General features: G+C 42.2%; 1 pseudogene; it reads left to right on the forward strand.

The window, feature by feature from the left end:
* The first annotated feature begins 2153 nt into the window (after positions 1-2153).
* LOC140476757 (COP9 signalosome complex subunit 9 pseudogene) lies at positions 2154-2328 on the forward strand (annotated as a pseudogene).
* The last annotated feature ends 8467 nt before the right edge of the window (positions 2329-10795 follow it).

Below are 10795 nucleotides of genomic sequence, written 5' to 3' on the forward strand. Positions count from 1 at the left end.
GAAATTCACCCAAGATCCTTAGACAGAACCTTCCAAACCCATGACAGCTTCAAAGGACAAGTGAAGCAGACTGATGGGAACACCACAACCTGCAAGTTTGCCTCCAAGCCACAAGAAATTTATCATCATTTCTTTCTTGTCGTCACTAAATCAAAATCCTGAATCTGACCTCAGTGGAATTGTGGATCTACCCATAGCACACGGTCTGCAATGGTTCAAGAAGGCACATTCTCAAGGCTAACAGAGGATGAAGAATGATTGCTGGCCAGTCAGTGATGCCCACATTCCATGAAGGAATTTTTACAAATTGGCAGTAGTATTTTTTTGAAGTATGAACTTCAAACTGGGGGTTTAAGAAATGTGCTGGACAGCTACACGGCATGCATTGGTATTTGAGTAGGAGGATTATATAAATAGGCTGAATGCTGACATTCACCAAATGCAGTGAGTAAAGGTAGTGTAACACTGGCCCATTCAAAACAATTGTGCAGTACAAAGTGCAACCTCTAACTCTACAATCCTATTTTAATATTGGAGCTCCAGGCATGCCTGGTATGGAACTACACAATGGATGAAGTAAAATGGTAATTTTAAAATCTGTGTAAAAGTAATGAATGTGCTGCTGCTAAGAAAATAAGAAAACTATCACTTTGGCTATTACACTGGGTGCATTACAATGTTTTTAGGTTGGGGACTTCAAATGGATATTGGCAGAGTATGTGTAACAACAGTTAGACCAATCCAAAGTAATGCTGATAAAACGAAACAAGTATCACATTTTATGAATTGACAGGGCGAGTTGAACTAGAAACAGAATAATGGAAAACATGAAAAGACTCTGACAGGCTGAACTGAAGAACAAAATTGAAGGCACCTCTTGGGATAATCCAAGAACAAACAGAAGGCCGAATGAAATGTGCAGAATGAGCAGACTGACAGTTCCCAGTCAGAAATTTCCAGTACAACTTATTGGATGTTTCAAGCATTTTGAGAGGTACCCCAATCTCTACAATTTAAAATATCCGGCGCTCATGAGAATTTCACAACTCTGTTCCTAAGGTTCCACATGAAATCATCACCTGGGTGAAGACAACTGGCTTTGATCCAACTATGAGGCTGCTGTTCTAACATTGCTTGGTTTCCATGGAGAGGAATTGTCTAATGAAGACTGTATGCCTTTCGAGTCAACAAGCTGGAGAAAACTAAACTGAAGCATCACCCCTTTGAGTTGTCTCATAAAACAGCTGTCAGGAGCATTCCAACTCATCAGTGAGATAGTGGAAGCATTTATCGAGGATGACTCAAACTAAGGGCACAGTGTTGAAATAAACTGGGCAGTTGCTGACAGCAAGGGCATCAACTGGCAGAAGAAGAAAAGTATCCAAGAGTCATTGAATGAATTTTTCCAGGTCATTTAAGATCCTCATCCCTTGCCCTATTAAATCCAACAGGACCTGACTGTCTAACCTATGCTATCTTGAGTTCAAAATTACTCCAATGTCAATCATTGATCTTCTCTGTGTAGAAGATGCTTGTGCTAATGGTGAGATCATGGAAAATGTGGACCATTCTCCATACCTACCAGGTCTCCTTTTGGAGAAGGCCATCACAGATGACCTCACTTCCACAGATTCAACTTAGCCTTCAGCCAATCAAGGATTAGGGTGTGTGAGGGTCAGCATGGCAACCCAACCCAGGGATCATGCTTCTCTGTGGGCAGCACTGATCTTCACACTCCTACCTATGTTTCTGGCACTTGGAACAACCAGTGGCAAGCTCCATAAAGCACCCATCAGCCGTGCCTACACATGATTTCCCTAATTCACTGCCAAGAAATGTGACCCCACAGCTACACCTTCTCCCAATTCAACATGCTCAGTGTTGCAAAGTCACCTTCACTGAAAAGCTTCAGGGATGTCCATAAAGCATCCCAGAAAACATCCCCACACTGACTCATGCTGACCAACCAAAATAGAGAAGGCTCATTTGGGAAGGCACTAAATACATTGTGAGACATCACTGGGAATATGGAGAAGGGCAGTCAAGATACTTGAGTGAGTACACAAATTGCCAAGGACCTCATCTATCCTCACCTCCAAGACATCCGGGGCTTGGAGACAGCTGACAGTCTGGGACAAAATATTCTGGTCACAATGAAGCTAGTGAGTGATGAGATGCTCCTGGAGGGAACAGGGCTGTATGTGGACCCAGATGAGGCAAGGAGAAATTCAGGACTTCTGATGGATCTTGCAGCTAATAAAAAAGGCAGTCCATGCAGATTCCTTTAATGATTTTGAAGACCTCTATAATGATGGCGATATTCAGTGATTAGTTCTCCACACGAGTGAATGACTGTGTATTTTTGAACATGGAGAAGAGAATGGTCATCACCTTGGAAAGGCTGTTACTAATGCTCCATGCACAAATGCCCAAGTCAGGATATTTTCTGGAATGAGAGAATTCACATTTGTTGGGCAAATTATTTTACCTTGATAAAATTATGAATTTATTTTATTAAAGGAAAATGTAAAATCTCGTGTTTGCTTCAAAAAATAAACAACCTCTGCCAGTGTCGCAGCATCTGAAGATCATGCATTGGAATATCATTCATTCACAGGATGATGGCATCACAGTCATAGCGTTGTACAACACGGAAACAGACTCTTCAGTCTGACTCATCCATGCTGACTAGGTATCCTAAATTAATCTAGTCCCATTTGCCAGCATTTGGCCCACATCCCTCGAAACCCTCCCATTCCTATACCCATCCAGATGCCCCCAAAAGTTGCAATTGCATCAGCCTCCTCCACCACTTCCTCTGGTAGCCCTCTCCACACAAGCAACACCCTCTGCGCGAAAAAGCTGCCCCCTCAATACTCTCCCCTCCCACCCCAAATCTAAGTCAGGCAGGCATGGACTGCCCCACCCCAGGTAAAATTCTTTGTCTATCCACCACATCCATGCCTTTCATGATTCTACAAACCCCTACAAGGTCAGCCCCTCAGCCTCCATGAAGAAATCTGAACGCCTTACTGAAGGTCACATAGATCATGTCCACCTCTCTGCCTTCATCAATCTTCTTCATTACACCTTCAAAAAACTCAATCAAGTTAATGAGCCATGATTTCCCATGCACAAAGCTATGCTGACTAAATATTTATATATCCTGTCCCTCAGGATTCTCTCCAACAACTTGCCCACCACTGTTGAAAGGCTCACTGGTCTATAGTTCCTTGGCTTTTCCTTGCCAGCTTTTTTGAATAGTAGCCCCATGTTAGCCAACTCCTCCAGTCTTCTGGCTCCTCATCTGTGGCTAACAATGATACAAGTATCCCAGCAAGAGGCCCAGCAATCATTTCCCCAGTTCCCCACAGAGTTCTAGGGTACACTTAATCAGGCCTTGGGAATATATCCACCTTTGTGTGTTTTAAGACATCCAGGCACCTCCTCCTCTGTAACATGAATAGTTTTCAAGATGTCACCATCTATTTCCCCACATTCTCTATCTTCCATGTCCTTCTCCACAGTAAACACTGATGCAAAATACTCATTTAGTATCTCCCCCACCTCCTGTGGTTTCACACATAGGAGGCCTTGTTGAACTTTTAGCTGCCTTATTCTCTCCCTAGTTACCCTTTTGGTCCTTAATATATTGATAGAATTCCTTTGGATTTTCCTTAACTCTATTTGCCAAAACTATCTCATATCCCATTTTTGCCCTCCTGATTTCCCTCTTAAGTATACTGCTACTGCCTTTATACTCTTCTAGGGATTCACTTGATCTATCCTGTCTATACCTGACGTATGCTTCCTTCTTATTCTTAACCAAAGCCTCAGTTTCTTCAGTCATCCAGCATTCCCTACACCTACCAGCTTTGCCCTTCACCCTAACAGGAATACACTTTCGCTGGACTCTCGTTACTTCAGTTTTGAAGGCTTCCCATTTTCCAGCCGTCCTTTTACCTATGAACATCTGCCCCTAAACAACTTTCCAAAGGTCTTGCCTAATACCATCAAAATTGGCCTTCCTCCAATTTAGAACTTTAACTTTTAGATCTGGTCTATCCTTTTCTATAACTATTTTAAAACAACTAGAATTATAGTCACTGACCCCAAAGTGGTCCCCCACTAACATCTCAGTCACTTGTCCTGCCTTATTTCCCAAGAGTAAGCCAAGTTTTGCACCTTCTCAAGTAGATACATCTTCACACTGAATCAGAAAATTTTCTTGTACACACTTAACAAATGACTCTCCGTCCAAGCCCTTAACATTATGACAGTCCCAATCTATGTTTGGAAAGTTAAAATCCCCTATCATAACCACCATACCGTTGGCTAGACCAATATTTATTGACTATCCCTAATTGCCAAGAAGGCAATAAAGAGTCAAGCACATTGCTGTAGGCCTGGAGTCAGATGTAGGCCATACCGGGTAAAGATGACAGATTTTCTTCCCTAAAGGAACATTAGTGAACCAGGTGGGTTTTTGCTGACAATCAACAATGGCTTTGTTATTCGAAGTTATTTCCAGATGATTATTGAATTCAAATTCCACCAACTGCTTTGGCAGAATTTGAATATTACCTGGGTCCCTGGAATAATAGTCTAGCAAAAATGCCACTATTGCAGCTTTGTAATCTTAACCGACATCAGGAACTTGGCATTTCATGTAGAACTTTTCCTGACTGCTTTAATCAGTATCAGAACAGCCAGTGCTGATTGAGCTTTTGAAGAGTTTAAAAATAATTTTACTGGAATGGGTGTTGAGCTCTGGAGCCTGGTTTTTCACTGATTGAATGAATGAGATCACAGAATGAGATCAGTGTAACAACAATGAGCCTATCTACTCTTGCCTTATTTAATTTTTGCCTATATTGGAGAAGGAAGGCTTAGCAACAGTCTTGTCAACAAACCTAGGGGGTTAGATAGGGTTGACAGTGAGAACCTTTTTCCACGTATGGAGTCAGCTATTACAAGGGGGCATAGCTTTAAATTAAGGGGGGGTAGATATAGGACTGATGTTAGGGGTAGATTCTTCACTCAGCGAGTCGTAAGTTCATGGAATGCCCTGCCAGTAGCAGTAGTGGACTCTCCCTCTTTATGGGTATTTAAGCGGGCATTGGATAGGTATATGGAGGATAGTGGGTTAGTGTAGGTTAGGTGGGCTTTGATCGGCGCAACATCGAGGGCTGAAGGGCCTGTACTGCGCTGTATTCTTCTATGTTCTATGTTCTATGTAAACCTAGAAAATACAATCAGTAACTGAATCATACTGCATTGAACAAGACCATTTGGCCCAATGTGCTTGTGCAGTTTGTAGTAATGGCTGTCTAATTCATTCCATGCTTTTGCTCCATGGCCCTTCAAATATGGCCTGTTAACTTTTTTGCTATAAGCACCACTACGATAACAAATGCATACTACATGTAAGTCAACCTGAAGACTGAAGGTTTTATTTTGCTTTAAATACGTATTTGCAATCAGAGAGGCAATAATTAATCTTGGTAACCCCAAATATTCAGTTAATAATTGTTATCATCCTTCACTGCACTAAATACATTTTTGCCTGATTTTATTATTTTGCACACACCTTTGCTGCATGATGACAACAGGCAATGGTCTGTTTTTTACTTTTGTTATCACTTTCCGCAGATGTGAAGTAAGATATATAAAGGAGAAAGGATGACATCCTTACCAACTCCTTATTCTGTGCTAATCTCACTTAGAGTTTTGCTTCAATAGTACTTTTCTCAATCAAATTTTACATTCATTATGGGTAGATTGAAAGTACTTAATTAGATTTGAAGTTAGAAGTTGTGAGAACAAGCACTTCAGGCAAAGTATTACATGGCATTAGTAGCAGAAGAAGGCTTAAGATATTGATACGCAATTTGTTTGTCCTACTTTAGGAGAGCAGTTAACCTACTTAAAACACTCATTTCAAATAATCAGGTTAGCTCCTGTCTTAGGATAACAAACAGGAGAAGATCATTACAATTATGTGGGAATATGACCAAAGTGATGCATTGGGTCCATAATCTCTGGGAATGTCTGCACATATCCTAAATATCTGCCTCATGTATGATCTGATGAGAAAGGAAAATTAAAAGTTGGAATGAGAGAGAGGACAGCAATATTAGTTGATATTTTAAGAGCCCGTGCTCCTGATGTGTGTTCCAGTTGAAGAGAAGAGTGCAAGAAAAAGACAAAAATAATGGTGCTTAGAAGGGAAACATTAGAAGAAAGTAGAAAAAGATTGAAATAGATGGTGTAATACAAGAACAAAAAGCTAACTTTGTCCATTTAGGAAAAGTGATAATGAACGTGATGTAGAAGTCAGAAAATGGATAATGTTTTATTATTACTGCATGGATTTCAGACTAGACAAGATGTGTACTTTTAATAAAGTTATATGATATCATGACATGTGATGTTCCAATACAAATGTACTTGCTTTACCTTTAGTCAAGCTCTCGGTGAGTCAGTTATGCTGTGTGCAATGTAAAGTAGGGAATGGTAGCACCAAATGTACAAAATGGCCACCTGCACTTGTGCCAAACTAGGGTTTGATGTCACCTGGTCATTAGAGACTGCAGAAAGGATCTGCACATGCACCACTGACATCACCAGGTCCCATCTGCAGTGCCGTCGACACCGGTGCATACATCAACAGCACCCAACATTGTTCCTCTGGTCAAGAGTTGGGGAAGATGTGGCCAGGTAGGCTTGGGCCAAAGCAAAGCTTCCTTTCCTGGTGAAGAAGTTCTCCAGTCTGTCACTGCCCTGGCATTTGCCTCAGTGGAGAACAGTGCTGTATGTGCAGGCTAATTGTTGCTGGTGGATACCCACTTAGTCATCCTGCATTGCTGTGCATTTGTGTGCACTACTGCAATAATATCAGAAAGCATCAAATGTAGACTACATGTAAGTCTATGATATAATAGCTTTGTAAATAGTTAATGTCACTAATAAATTTTGAGACATTGTCTCAACAAATAAACCCACCTTTGTGGCATACAGTATATGAGCTCATATACGGCAAAACTTAGAGCATATGGTCTAAACTGTGATGATTCACCCAAGAAACTATTTCAGACAGAGGTTGCCACAACTACTTTTGTGAAGAGCAAGGATGTGTTAACAACAGGAAAACTCAAGCTTGTAAAACTTATTTCGATACTACCTTCTATCCACTTTCCTGTTTGTCTCAGAAATCTACGTAATAGGTGAAGTTCTTTGGTAAAAAACAGAAGCTTTTGACATGTGAATGCTTAAAAAGAGGCTAATAACTCCATATACAGTCCACAGGTCTCATGAAGAGGTGCTTAAAATTGCAAAGCCAAAAGGATCTCTAAGAAGTGGGACAGAAAATTACAGCATTTCAGCTCTCTGATCAGATCTGATAAGCTACCAAGAGCTGCTCTACAAGGTAAAGTGGAGGCCAAAAGAAAGCGGGCCTTACCTGGGTTTATTTGGATGAGGAATCTAACAGAGAAATACAGTGCATGCAAGGTACAGTGAACGTATGAGGATGTGTAAAACAGATGAGTGTGATTTACCATCACAGCAGATCTCCTAGCAGGAGGAGCTGCAAGCAGCAGGAGCGGCAGCAGTGACTCCTGAGGAGAAGAGTTACCCTCCCCACTCTGTTTGAGACACCAACATTTTTATTTATCACTGTGCTGAATCTGTCTGCTTTTTGTTCCCAGGCAACGAGTATTGGAATACTGATAGCAGGATGTTATGACAACTTAATTCCATTGAACATTTATGCAAATCAGAGAACAAACACTGATCACTTAAACTATGAGATTTACGTTGGATGACATTTCAATGCAAATCATATTTTGGATTGAAAGGAAATAACTTATTTATGCAACATAGCACGAACTGTATCCAAGGGTGGTCTGAAAAGAAATGGGCAGTCCAGTCTCAATGATTGCTTTTTACTTGGTGATTCAGGATCTGTTGAATGGTTTTGGATGTTAACTGACACTGTCTGAACATCCCAGCAGTTTTGTCATTCATGTAATGCCAGTAAATTTACCAATGCACTGGGTCAAAACTGGCTGACAAAATGGCACTCAGTTTAACTTTAACAGAGCTCATCATTATTAGTGAATAAATAGTCCGACAACTTGGAAGGGGTTAGTGAGGAAGAGAGAGCCTGTCAGCAGTAAGTCATGACTGTGAGCATTTGTGAACAAATTTCACTACTGCACCATTAGTCTTGCCATCAATTGTCCCAGCAAAATGCTGCCTTTCTGTATTGGTGTCAAGTTAGGGGCTCCTGCTTCAATACTCACCGGATTGTATTGTCAACACATTAAAGTGAAAGAAATGTTAAGCACAGGTGCAGAAATCACTGGCTCACATATCTGATTCAAGTGAACAATATAATGCACTTTACACAGGTCTCATACATATGTTTATTACATTATTTGTCTATCATTTTGTGGGGCACGAGGCACTTTGACTTAGTGATAGCATTCCTCTCTTTGAATCAGGAGGTGGTGGATTCGAGCCGAATATATCAGCCAGCCAGGAACCAAAGTATTGTTTTCATTGGTATCTGGCAGTGGAATCGTATGCAGGCAGGGAAACCATTGGCTCTGTGATCATGCTCCTGCTTCTGAGCAAAAGTATAAGTCTCTAACCCTACTATGGATAGTCCCAGTTTAAGAGATTGATATGCAGTTGGGTTGCTTGCATCTGATGTTTTCAAGTGCTATGTCATCATGAAGTAGGGGTCCAAGGACAATGTTGCATCTCCAGTAGAATGTATCCTAGGCATAAAACCAGGAGGCAGCCTCTATCCCTTGCTCTGAAATCTTCTCCTGAAACTAGCCCCAAAGCAAGGACCTCAGAATCAAAATGATGAAAAAAATTCAGGTCAGGTCGTAGAATTTAATGCTTTCCTTCATGGCCGGTTTGGTAGTGATGGGGAATTTAATCAGCTGGAAGTGGAGTTGGTGGAGACCTTGCCCCTTTCAGGCTACTGTCCTCTTGCATTCCAAGATGGGAAGCTAATGGATAATCTTTCTGATCCACCACCAATTAATGCCGTTAAGTGAGCAGTTAATGCCCTTATGTGGGGAGCTTGAAAATCAAATCCTGGTGTACAGTAATGGGCACCTGAGGGGCAACCCTTGATGTTGGGAAGAGGGGACGATTGTGAACCAACCCTTTGACCTTGCTGATGTGTCCCACCACCCCTCAATTACCCATTACTGCCATCGCACAACCAATACCATGGCCCGTGGCAATTCTAGGTCTCTGGTGAATGGGTACATTGGAACTGGAGGACAATCCAGAGCTGCCAGCTTCTGAACAGACAGATTATTTACCTCCCCCTGTCCTCCCCCAGGGATGCCCTCCTTCACATGGGGAATTCCTTCACTTAGGGAAAGGCCTGTAGCAGCCCAGTTAAGTGTCTGACTGGGAGTTCATGTTGTGGTCATCAACACAAAGTGATGATGCCTTTCACCATTTGTTTAGCAGTGCACAAAACAACCTTCATTAAATACTCCACAACATTTCAGCTTGAGAGTCTCTCTGCAGTTTGGGTGAAAGGTCATTGATCACAAGTCATGGGTGGAATTTTTCCAGGGTCTGAGTAATATTGGTTGTAGTGAGATTTATGGCAGAATCAGACCAACAGTTCAGCAAAACCAATTTTAATATCAGAAGGAACATGTTTTTTTTAATGCTTTTTGCTAGCATCATGGTGAGATTCTAACAAGGTAATGGGGGGGGGGGGGGGGAGGGGTTGCAAAAGGAGAGTCATTAATTTTTAAATGCCCTGTTTTCAGTCCCAATTCACCACATTAATATTAGCTTCCTATCTTAGCAAATGTGCCAAACAATCTTGATGTGAGAAACTTCATGCACGTCTGAGTGGTACCAGGCAGATTTAGATAACTGCTTGTTCCAAGTACCACCATGCTGCCAATGACCAATCATCATCTCTGGGCTTGATTCACGAGCACCAGCCACATGCAATCAGTTCCCCATAGACATTGGCACCTGCCAACCCTTCACAATCATCGTGACACCTCTCTACTACTCTAGCAGGCTACTCAAGAAACACATGCCTCCGTTGCCGGGTGCACCAATATAGGAATTAAAAAGCTGTAGATTGACCACTCTCTGTATGGACAAGGACCCAGCTCATGCAGTCATACTTGACCAAGCTGTATCTCAGGGCTGCTCACTTCTGAGGGTTCAGGGAGCATGTACAGTGGAGATGGAAGGCCCAGCCACCTCTGTACTAAATGCAGACTTCTGAGGAGACTGTGTTTGACTCGTTTCTGGCTCGGTGCATCTTGGCATTTCCTATCTCCCTGTGAGGAAGGGACACCTCTAGTATGTGCCAGGGATACCTCCAGTGCAACTATGACCTCGGGTCAAAGGATCAATGGCTGGTACGATGGAATGTAAGTGACCCCTCTTCAGTAGACTCTGAGGGTGCTGGACCTGTATCTCAATGGCAGCCAGGGTCCTCTCCTCCTGGGCCTGAGCAGGTGTCTGGTCTCCAATATTCCTTTCAGAGCCAAGAGCCTGCGTATGATTCTCCCTTGACCAGCTGTACAGCTGTCTTTGTGAGCTGCTCACCTGCTTATGGTCCTGCAGTCTCTAAGCCCAACACTCCCACTGGAAATATCAGAATTTGGACTGGTGAGGTGCAGGAGGCAGCCATGTTTTCTCTTAAGCCTCAGTACTTCTGTCCTCAGTGGCCGAGGAGGTGGTTTCATGTGGAGTTGGATGTTTCTTATTTGAGATGGTGGAGGTACTG

The sequence above is a fragment of the Chiloscyllium punctatum genome, chromosome 5 (genome assembly GCF_047496795.1).
Source record: "Chiloscyllium punctatum isolate Juve2018m chromosome 5, sChiPun1.3, whole genome shotgun sequence".
Classification (NCBI taxonomy): Eukaryota; Metazoa; Chordata; class Chondrichthyes; order Orectolobiformes; family Hemiscylliidae; genus Chiloscyllium; species Chiloscyllium punctatum.